Genomic DNA, 10,849 nt, shown 5'->3' with positions numbered 1-10,849 from the left:
ATCGAAGTGAGAGTTGCTGTCAAGATAGGCGTGTTCATATCGAAGCGGGCGTTACTGCCAAGGTAGGCGTGCTCACATCACGTCTGAAGGCCACCAATGTGGAGAGTGATGTTATCTACCATGTCAACCTTCATCTATGAAAAGATACCTCCTCATAGAATCGAGTTAACATGTCTTATATACTAGTGAATTGTAATTGTAATTTTGCAGTGGTAGATACACTACATAAATTATGATTAATTAAATTACAATTAAAATTACAGTAAGAAATAAATTAAAAGTATTATAGAATTATGCTTTTTTACTTAATATATATTCTAATTATATTAAATAATATCGAATATGTGAAAAACACACTTTTTGCAAAGTTTTTGTGTTAAAATTGATCGNTTTAAAACGACAACGATATGATAGTACAGTGAAGTATTGCAACCTTTTCTTTGGATTCTTACATCTGTTTTGTCAGCTGGTACTCACGATTGCAAAACCTAAAGCAAGATAAAAATAGATTATCTGTTATTGTCTAAATAAAAATTAAACTATTCATGATGATTTACAGATTCCTAATAAATCAAAATAAAAATCTTCAGATTCCAAATTTTGTCTCTAAAGACATTTGGGTATCTTAATTTAAATGAAAATCCAGAATATGTTCTACATGTGTAATACTTTTCTTATCAATAGGTTTTCAAAGTAAATAATAAGTTTTTTTTAACAACAGCTTATTTGCAATGATTATATATTGATTCACACTCATATGAAACTTTAGTAATTTGGAGTAAATCATATATCTTTTTTTGCATGAAATGTGTTATTTTTGACTATGAAAATTGTTTGATAAGGACAATTTTTCTGAATAAATGGCATCAGAATAGATATGAAAAATAAGAAAGCATAGCAATGTGTCTTACATTTTCCTTTTTTAACTTTCAAGAAACTGTTGTGGAGTAGGACTAAAAAAGATAAATACTTGATTTCCTACTCGCAAATACTACATATTTCTCGTAGGCAAATACTCTGTGCACATAATTTTATGAAATATTGCAAGATCTCTACTTATAATCAAGCTGTGAAAGCCTAACAGTATTTCAGATCACTAGAAACTAAAGTAAGCGTTAGTCTTTCTTAAAAGGGATTAAAAATAACGAGGAAAGATATCTAGAGGGAAAAAAAGATCTATTTTTAGATATCAAGAAAATACCCGATGGCGCGTGTACTGGATTCGTTCACCATGTTTTTCCGACTTATATGGATTTATTTAAGTAGATATTTTTATTTTACATTTTACTCTTTTAAATCATTATGATTTATCATTATGATATGTATTGGTTGTTACATATCAGGCTGGTATTTTCATTGTGTTACAATAAATGTTTGACAATTAATTTTGCAATGATTTTGATAAAATTGACATTAAAATATGGTTATATAATTTGTGATAAACTTTGGTAAATGAGTAAAAATTTGGTTATTTTATCATGATTATATTTCTGGTAAGCTAATTAATAAGTGAAGAGGATATTTTAAATAACGAAATCAGACCCCCCAAAAAATGTGCGTTCTTGAATATACATACTCCTTTTTCGACTACTTTTTTAAAATTGATTTTTGAGGAACTATTCGATCAACATTATTATATTATTATATCGACATTATTAAATCATTCATTACTCTCATACACATTGTAATTTTGTTAATAAAGAGTATTTATAGCTGATTATTTATGTTTTTGTTTTAAAAGTAATCGCAATGAATGGAAATAGACGGTACAAAACGATGCAAGTAAAATATCTAAATCAGGCAATATGGATTTACTTTTTCATCCGTGCGATATTTTCGATCGTTGTTGTTTTCCTTTATGTAATTATTAGGGTATTAATAAAAAATACTAGTGGCAAATTATTAGGATAATGATAAAAAATAATATAAGACAGTCGGGACTTAGTTTTTCTTCAACATTAAATGAGTTTACTCGAATGCATCTATAAATAGTGTTGTTATTGCAAATTATGGGCAATATTGTTCATTTAAAATATATGTACTAAAAAGAATTCTGTTTTCTTATCCTGGTGCGCTGACTTCCTTGAGTTAAGCATTTATTTCTTTAAATTAACTGTTTATTTTGAGTAAAATTTAACGTGTGAATAGTATGAAAAATCTCGTATGATTCTATTTTCCTTATAAATCAATTGAAACTGATTTGTGAACATAAATAATTTTGCCTAGTAGTAATTTTCTAAAAAATTTCATTTAAAATTAAAGGTTTGTTGTATAAAATTTGATGAATTCACATCCGGGATATAATATTATCGCTTACTAAACAGTCTGATGCATTAAATATAATTTTTGAATGCATCAAATTGTGTTTGAGGCTGATCGTTAAGTTCGAAATCATTTAAAGAATCTCTGGAATGGTAATTTATAATAACATATTATTGCGATTGACATATTTATATATTTAAATATAATAAAATATTATTTGTGAAACTGTTAATAAGTTCAGACACCGATTTAAGTAAGTTGACTTTAAAATGTAGCGTAATAAGGTAGTATCATTGAATTACGTAATCATAAAAAACAATTCTTTTGGTGTCAAACTCTCAATTTAGAAAACAATCAAAACTAAAAACGTAATAATAGCAGAGCATAATAAGAAAAACAAATATCACAGGTATCTAATCCATCAATGATCACCACTTGGATCAGTCTGCGTAGGGATCGAGGGTGTGTGGTATTGGTCCTCGTTAAACTGTTTTACCGTAAAGTGCTCGACTTCGCGTGCAGGTCGTCGGGCTACCGAAGCGGGGGTGCCATCCCCTCTGCGGAAGATCAAAATTGAGATGGCATGTCTTCGGATCATCCTCAGGGATGTTTCCCAGACCGTCGCCAATAGCCCATTGTGCAGTTCTAGTGCGACGTAAAACAAATCAATCAAACCATCAATGATCGTTCAGTTACAGATGCAACCAATAGGAATACGTTTCTAAACTAAGAGTTTTTGCATTGTTTGTGTTTTATAACTAATTGTGATGATGATGGGATGAATAAGATTTTTGTGAGTAAGAGGATAATTGCGCTACAATAAAAGACCCAAATCGGACTTAATTTTCCGAATGGGATTTAATTTTTTCCTTTACACTAATTGAGTTAAATTGAAGACGATATTTCAAAGATCGTTTCATCCATCACATATTCTGGTGAAATGAAAATAAATTGTAGAAAACAAAAGAGGACTTCTCGAACCGTCTTAGCTTTCGAGGAATAAAAAATTTCCTGAATAGGATAATCGAGAAACAAACAGCAAAAAAATCACAAGTTGGATAAAATTTTGATAAAAAGGATGTTTTTTTTTCAAAAACGAACCAAAACATAGCCTTATTTTAAAATTAAATTATCATTAATTAAATTACAATTAAAATTACAGTATGATTAGATAAATTAAGACGCCCGGTGGCTGACTGGTAGCGCTTCGAGCTCCCATGCCACAGGTCCTTGGTTCGATCCTGGGGACGGGCAAGGTTAACTCAGCCTTTCATCCCTTCAGTGGGTCGATAAATGAGTACCAAGCATGCTTGGGAACTAAACACTGGGGATTTCGCGCTCGGCTGACCACCTAACCGGAACATCTGCTCCTGCACCCCAGAGTCCAAGGTCAAGAAAACTGAGATGGGCACAGTAGGCCTTGGCCCTCTATGGGCTGTCGCGCCGCTGAGTTTTAGCTTTCAAATAAATTCAAGGTATTTTAGAATTATACTTTTTTACTTAATATATATTCTAATTATAGTAAAAAATATTGAATATGTAAAAAAACACTTTTTGCAAAGTTTTTGTGTTAAAATTGATCGCGATGTACAAGATACTCCTAAATCGGAAAATTATCAAGATCCAAATAAAGACCCTAACTCGACAATCATTTCTAAGAATATTTATTTTTTAAGCATATCTAATACATTAAGCATGTATATCTTTTTAAAATGAATCATAATGCAAAAGGATCTTCTATTGATTAACTGCGGGATTTAATTCTGATTACATTAATAAGTTAAATTGAAGATACTTTAGAATTTGATTGTTTTAGTTGTTAGTTATTCTAGTTTAAAAAATTTTAAACAAAGAAGTAGACTTTGTGTATCTAAAAACAATAGGATAATGATGATAGAAAGGCTCTGCAATTTTCTTAATTTAATTATTTTCCTTGATCAATGCCTGGCTGATCATAAACATTGTACTATAATTGTCATACTGTGGGTAGTGTTCTCTAAAAATTAATTTGATTAGATCAGCTTTATTTATAACAGTAGACATTCTGTCCTTGCTATTGTTATTTGGAGTTAATTACTAAATTGACGTAATTAATTTTATAACTTTTTTTTGCTTATTTCAATCTTCTTTTTGAAACTTGGGAATTCCTTGATTATATTTAAGACTGTGTATAAATTTAACAATGCATAAATTTGAAAACTTTTTTATTGATTTTATGAATATAATTAATTATTTGATATAAAAGGATATTTAATTTAATTAAAAATTAGTTAATGAGGCTTATAATTAAAAACTAAAAGCGAATATTTTGTTGTTTTGCTGTTAATTTTTTAACATTTTTTTGTTAGAGCTTACGCATATTTTTAATTTTTTTTAAAATAATAAACAATGAAAATATTTGTTAGATTAATTCAAAATATTTAAATATATATTTAGAGTTATTTTAGAAAAATAATGAAAGCATAAACAAATAGTTGCCCGTTGGAATGAATCATGGTAAGAAAAATTATGTTTTTGTGACATTAAATAATATTATTCATTATTATTTATTAGTCACATCCTCGTCAGTGTTAGAAAATATTTCTTATCTTCGAGAAACTAGAAACAAGATAAACCGACCGGCCTGTGTAGCGGTTAAGGAACTTCCATTGCATCAGAAAATTCTGGGTTTGAATCCCGGGTAAGGCATGGATGTTCTTTCCTTCTCTGTACTATCTGTTCTTACTGTGGGAGCAGCGTTGGCCCACGTAATATGGTGCCCCTGGAAGAGAGGCTAACAAAATTGTCCTGTAAATGCCTGAATTGACGAATGTTAACACAGGTGGGCATTGGGAAAAAAAAGAAACAAGATAAGCAATGTTTTCTTAATCTTTGAATACATCCTCGTAGAATCAAAAATAGTTATTAAGTATACTCTATAACAAAAAAATCGACGCACCAAGAAGGAGTTGTCAAATTGAAACAAAAATTGGTGGATAGGAAGACAATGTAAAGAATAGTAAATGATTTAAATTTCAGAACAATTGAATAATTTATTACGGAGTTACAGTAACAAGTTCAATAAGGTGTTGACCCACCTCTAGCCTGGATACAAGCTGCCACACGGCGTGGCATAGACCGATAAAGCTCCCGGATGGTTTCTTGCGATATTTCCTGCCAAATTCGATCCAATTGTCGAACGAGGTCATCAACATTCCGTACCAGATGCAATCGCCTTCCCATGATATCCCAGACATGCTCGATGGGAGAGAGATCTGGTGATCTGGCAGGCCATGGAAGAGTTTGACATGCTTGCAGGCAGTTCATAGCAACACGTGCCGTAGGTGGGCTGGTATTGTTCTGCTGAAAAACCAGCCCAGGGCGCTGCAAAATGAACGGTAGCAAAACAGGTCTTAGGATGTCGTCGACGTACCGCTGTGCAGTAAGTGTAACTCTAATGACGACCAAAGGGGTCCGGCTGTAAAAAGAAAGGGCACCCCAGACCATAATGCCTTGTTGAGGGCCTTTGTGGCGTGCAATAGTGAAGGCAGGATCCCCCCTCTCTGCCCTGTGCGTCTCCAAACACGTCTTCGATGATCGTCAGGACACAGTTGGAAGCGGGATTCGTCGCTAAAGACCATACGTCCCCAGTCGGCATCATTCCAGCCATATCTGTTCAAAATATTCATGCATACGAAATTTTAAAGCAATCGGATGATTGCTTCTTGGTGCGTCGATTTTTTTGTTATAGAGTGTATTAGCTATTCAGTATAAAATTATTGTTTTACATTCCAAATATGTTTTTTGAAATATGACTGAGTTAAAACATGTTAACTTAAAACAAAGTCCTAAATTCTACTTCAATTGATGCATTAAACTATAGTAATCACGTTAAAAATTACAACGAAATTGCACATTTTAAATGCGTTAAGTTAAAATAATTAGTGACACTATTGAACTGTAAAAAGATTGTTCATTTTAACTTATTTTATAAAATTATATTACTAATTTTAGTTTATTTATAATTTACAACATCTTTAGTGTTTAAAAATATTTCTTATCTTACAGAAACTGAAACGAAGATTAACATTTTATTAATCTTTTAATATCTTCATAGCATCAAATGAAATCATTGATTATAAATTAATATAAACTGTATGGTTTAAAGGTTTTGTCTTAGGTATCCAAATCTGCTTTTTGAAATAGATGACAGAGAAAAATTATGTGAATTTAAAACAAATGTTTAAAATTTTAGTTTCAGTGATGTATTAAACTACAGTAATCGCAATAGAAATAACTAGAAATTTGACTATTTTGAATTGGAGTAGTTAGTGAAACATTTTAACAGTAAAATATTATTAGTTTTGACTTATTTTATGAAATTAAATTGCCACCTTTAATTTATTTGTTATTTATTTATAATTTACAACTTCCTCAATGTTAAAAATATTTCTCATCTCGTGAAAACTAGAAAAAAGATAAAGATTTTCTTAATTTTTGAATATCTTCATACCATCAAATGAAATCATTAATTATAAATTATTTGTTTTAAATCTTTTGTATTAAATATTCAAGTTTGTTTTTTGAAGCATGACCGTGAAAAAATATATTAAACTAAAACAAATCTTTACGGTTTCTGTTTGAGGGTTCTTTTAAGCTATAGTAATCGTAATAAAAGTCACTATTAATTTGCATATTTCATTTCTGTTGTTTAAATTTGAATAATTTATGGAATATTTGAATGATAAAAGATTAATATACTCCAGAAAAGATCTGAAAAGCTCTAAAAATGTAAAAAAATAAATATTGAACAATTTATGCATTGATGAAGTAAAATTAGTGTAGAATTGTTAGCTGATATACTTACATTATGTGGAGGAAATAATGAGTTTCTAGTGGTTTATAGTTAGTAAATATTAAATCGTTAACTCGCACGAATATTTCTTTTAAATGAATAAGGAACATGAAACCAATAATTTCATATTTGATTATAAATTAAATTCTAGCTTAATCAATATTCATAACGTTGTTACTATAAACATTATACTATACATTTAGCTTTTTTATGAAGTTCTTTAAAATTAAAAACAAACAAGTTTTAGAGTTGTACCTCTGATCTTCGTTTGGAGAGACATTGCAGTATAGAATAATATAATAAGTTTAAAATGCTATTTTTTAGAAACTGTTGCTGGATTTTGAAGTTTTTTCTATTCGAACAGTCATTCTATCCCTCTATTTTTTTAAAAAAAATTAAACAGAACATTGTTCAATAGCTTATCACAAAATTTTAACATAAATGATATCGATGGTTTATTTTTTTTTTCATTTTCTCGCACAGGAAAAAAATACAATTGCTGCGATGATTCATTTTTATATCCTAACATATATATATATATATGTATATCTTACACGGCTCCAAAGAGAGTGCTCATTTCTTTTTCTCATTATTAACAAAAAATTTAAAGATCAATGGTATGAGCTGTCGTAAACATGATAATGTTGACAAATTTCTGAATGAAACTACTTTTCTCGCGTGGACAACGAAAAGTTTAAGCAAACTCACCTTTAATTTGGAAAGAACTGAAAGGTTAAAAGCAGATAGTTCATATAGACGAACAAAGTGTTTTATGTTATGTTTTGATTGCACTTAAGGTGGTTCAACAATAACGATTTTTGTTGTTATTTAAATTTTGTCTAATCAAATTAAAAAGTATCTTTACCTCTGCTTTCAAATTTTCAAGAAAAAAGGTAATTATAATCCTCTTAATCAAATGTCAAAATTTCTTTTTCTTCCTGTGAGCAAGGATACTAAAACTCTCGAAAATTTGCTTTTGTTTTTTACAAAATTATTTCTTGTTAAATTCTACAAGCAAACATTGCATTCGAAATAAAGAAAGTACACTTCTCCCTTGATTGAGGATATGAATTTTACCCAAAGTATTAGACTTAATGCTACAAATGTATCTACACAATTAGTGAGGAAATGTCAAATTAAGTAAATGAAGGGGGAGTTAATAACTCCTTAGTCATACTCTGGATATGAACCCTTGAAACTTGCTTGGTAAGTCAGAACTCACGATGTACCAATCCATCTTACAATATAAAGTTTTAAAAATTGGAGAGCTCGTAAATTGCCTTGAGACGATACACAAGTGAAGGAGTAGTTTCAAGAAAAGAAAATTTAAGTTTTCTATGAATCAAAATTTTCGTGATATCTTTATGGTATGATCATCAAAAATAGCAAACTACAGCTAAATCAGAAAACGTTTTTTTTTCTTCCAACGGCAGGCATTGAACACTTGCGCTTCGGAAGTGCTGCTCCTTAACGTTACCTGATGGGTGCATGTGAACCTAAGTCACGGAGGCCAGAGCCAAGCCAAACTGACACAGATGCTCGTGTTTAGGGTGGGCACATTAACACAGCACAAAATGGAGAAAAACATCCATGTCCAAATCGGTATTCGAATCCGCAATCATTTTCTTCACCAACAGATACGCAGCCCACTCAGCCACCTGGTCGGCAAATCGTAGAACTAAGAGAGCTTTATTTCTGTGAATGTTTTAGTCAGTGTATTGGAATAAAGTAGATTCATAAAATTAAATGTAATTTTAGTGCCCATGAAAATTTTAAAATAGCTTTATTTAATGCCATAAATTATACAAGTAAGCGAAAGTTTTTGTTTTTTTTAAAAGCAATTTTTACTCGTTGCTTGTCAAGAAAAGAGAAACTGTTAAAGAAGTGTTTCTAAAGTACGGATTTGACAATTTTGACGGCAACGTTCTTTTAACTTATTTAACTCGTATTAAATCTTTTTTTGCTAATTTTTGTATTCAACCAAACTTATTAAAATTTGCAGAATAGATTCTCCAATTTCTTTGTACCTAAGAGTGCTATGTAGAACAACGTCAGAAAAAGGGCAAAATTTATTATTTTTTTTTTTAAATAAACATTCTATAAGATAAACTTAACGAGATAAATTTTTAGATGTTATTTTGCTGAAAACTGAAATATTTTTTTAAAATCTTATTTGCTTTAGCCGGTGCCTAGAAAAATTTAAAATAGCCGTATTTATTGCCATAAATTATACAAGTAAGTGAAAGGTTTTTGTTTTTTTGAAAGCAATTTTCACTCGCTGCTTGACATCCAAGCAGAATAAAAAAGAAAATATTGAAAAAGTACTTCTAATGTACAGATTTTGCCGTTTTGACAGCAACATTCTTTTAACTTATTTGAATTTTTTTCTGCTAATTTTTGTATTTAACCAATCTCAATAAATGATGCAGAATAGATTCTATGAACTTTCTTTGAAACCTAAGAGCACTATCTAGAATAACGCCGAAAAAAGGGCACCATTTATTATTATTTTAAATGAACATTTTATAAGATGAACTTAACAAGGTAAATTTTTAGATATTATTTTGTTGAAAAATGAAATATTTTTTAAAATCATATTTGCATAGCTGTGGTGCAGGGTAAGCGATAGACGTTTGCTATGGTGTATGCGTGTATAGGATTTTTGTGGAGTATGGTGTATAGAACATAGCGTTTAGGACTTTAGGGTTAAACAAGTTCTTTAGATATTTACGCACTTTAAGTATATCAAAAAAAAATAAATAAAGAAGATTGTATTTAATTGTAATAATTAAAATATTAATAAATTTAATTAAAATAATGACTTGAGAAGAAATCGTGGTTAAATATGATTGTATATTACTATATTCATACCTGAGTATTACTTTTTTATCCTTGAATAATACTAAATTTTTTTGGCATATTACTTATTCTTTGTTATCTTAGACGAGTGTTTTTTAAAATTTTGATTGTTTCAAAGCATTGTTTTTAATTTCCTGATTCCGGTTCTTACAACAAATAATTAAGATATTTATTTCAGCAAACTCTTTTCTTTAGTATTGTGTTTTTTCTTTGATTTAATATTTTTCTATTACGAAGACAGAAATTTTTAAAATTATAGCAACGAATTAAAAATTATTAAAATGAATTTTTTAACAGCACTATAAATTAAAATTTAACCTTATATTTAAATACCTAAAAAATTCAATAACTTAAACAGAAATAATTGAATCTTTAATACTTATAGTGAACAATAAAATGAAGTAAAATTATTCCCTTAGCTTATTAACCGTGGAGAAATGAAAGGGATATTTGATCTGCAGTGAGCTGTCCTTTTCATCATCTTTTTCGTTCTCATTCTTGTTGCTCTTAATCTTATCATTCTTAATATTGAGATACAAAATACCATTGGCATCAGTAAGAACGAGTTCTTAAAGCTTCAGAAACTACGTCATAAGGAAAGTATTAAATATATTGTCTCTAGTACAGTATAAGAAAGTGCAAGGAGTTATTATTAATGAAAAACTAATTAAAATCCTTCATACTTACTTAGTAATTTTTAATAAAATGTTTTTTAATGAAATTGCTAATGAGTTTATAAAAATATCTTCAATAGTGAGAATTGACTCCAGTGCGATGTTTTTTTTAAAACAATGATTTGGCACAAAAGTTGAATACGGTCATATTGCTTTTAACGTGAACTAAAAAACTATTGGAAAAGGTCATTCTTCTGTATATATATATATAGAGCTTTAT

The sequence above is a fragment of the Parasteatoda tepidariorum genome, chromosome 2 (genome assembly GCF_043381705.1).
Source record: "Parasteatoda tepidariorum isolate YZ-2023 chromosome 2, CAS_Ptep_4.0, whole genome shotgun sequence".
Taxonomy (NCBI): domain Eukaryota; kingdom Metazoa; phylum Arthropoda; class Arachnida; order Araneae; family Theridiidae; genus Parasteatoda; species Parasteatoda tepidariorum.
Note: the sequence above shows the minus strand (reverse complement) of the source record.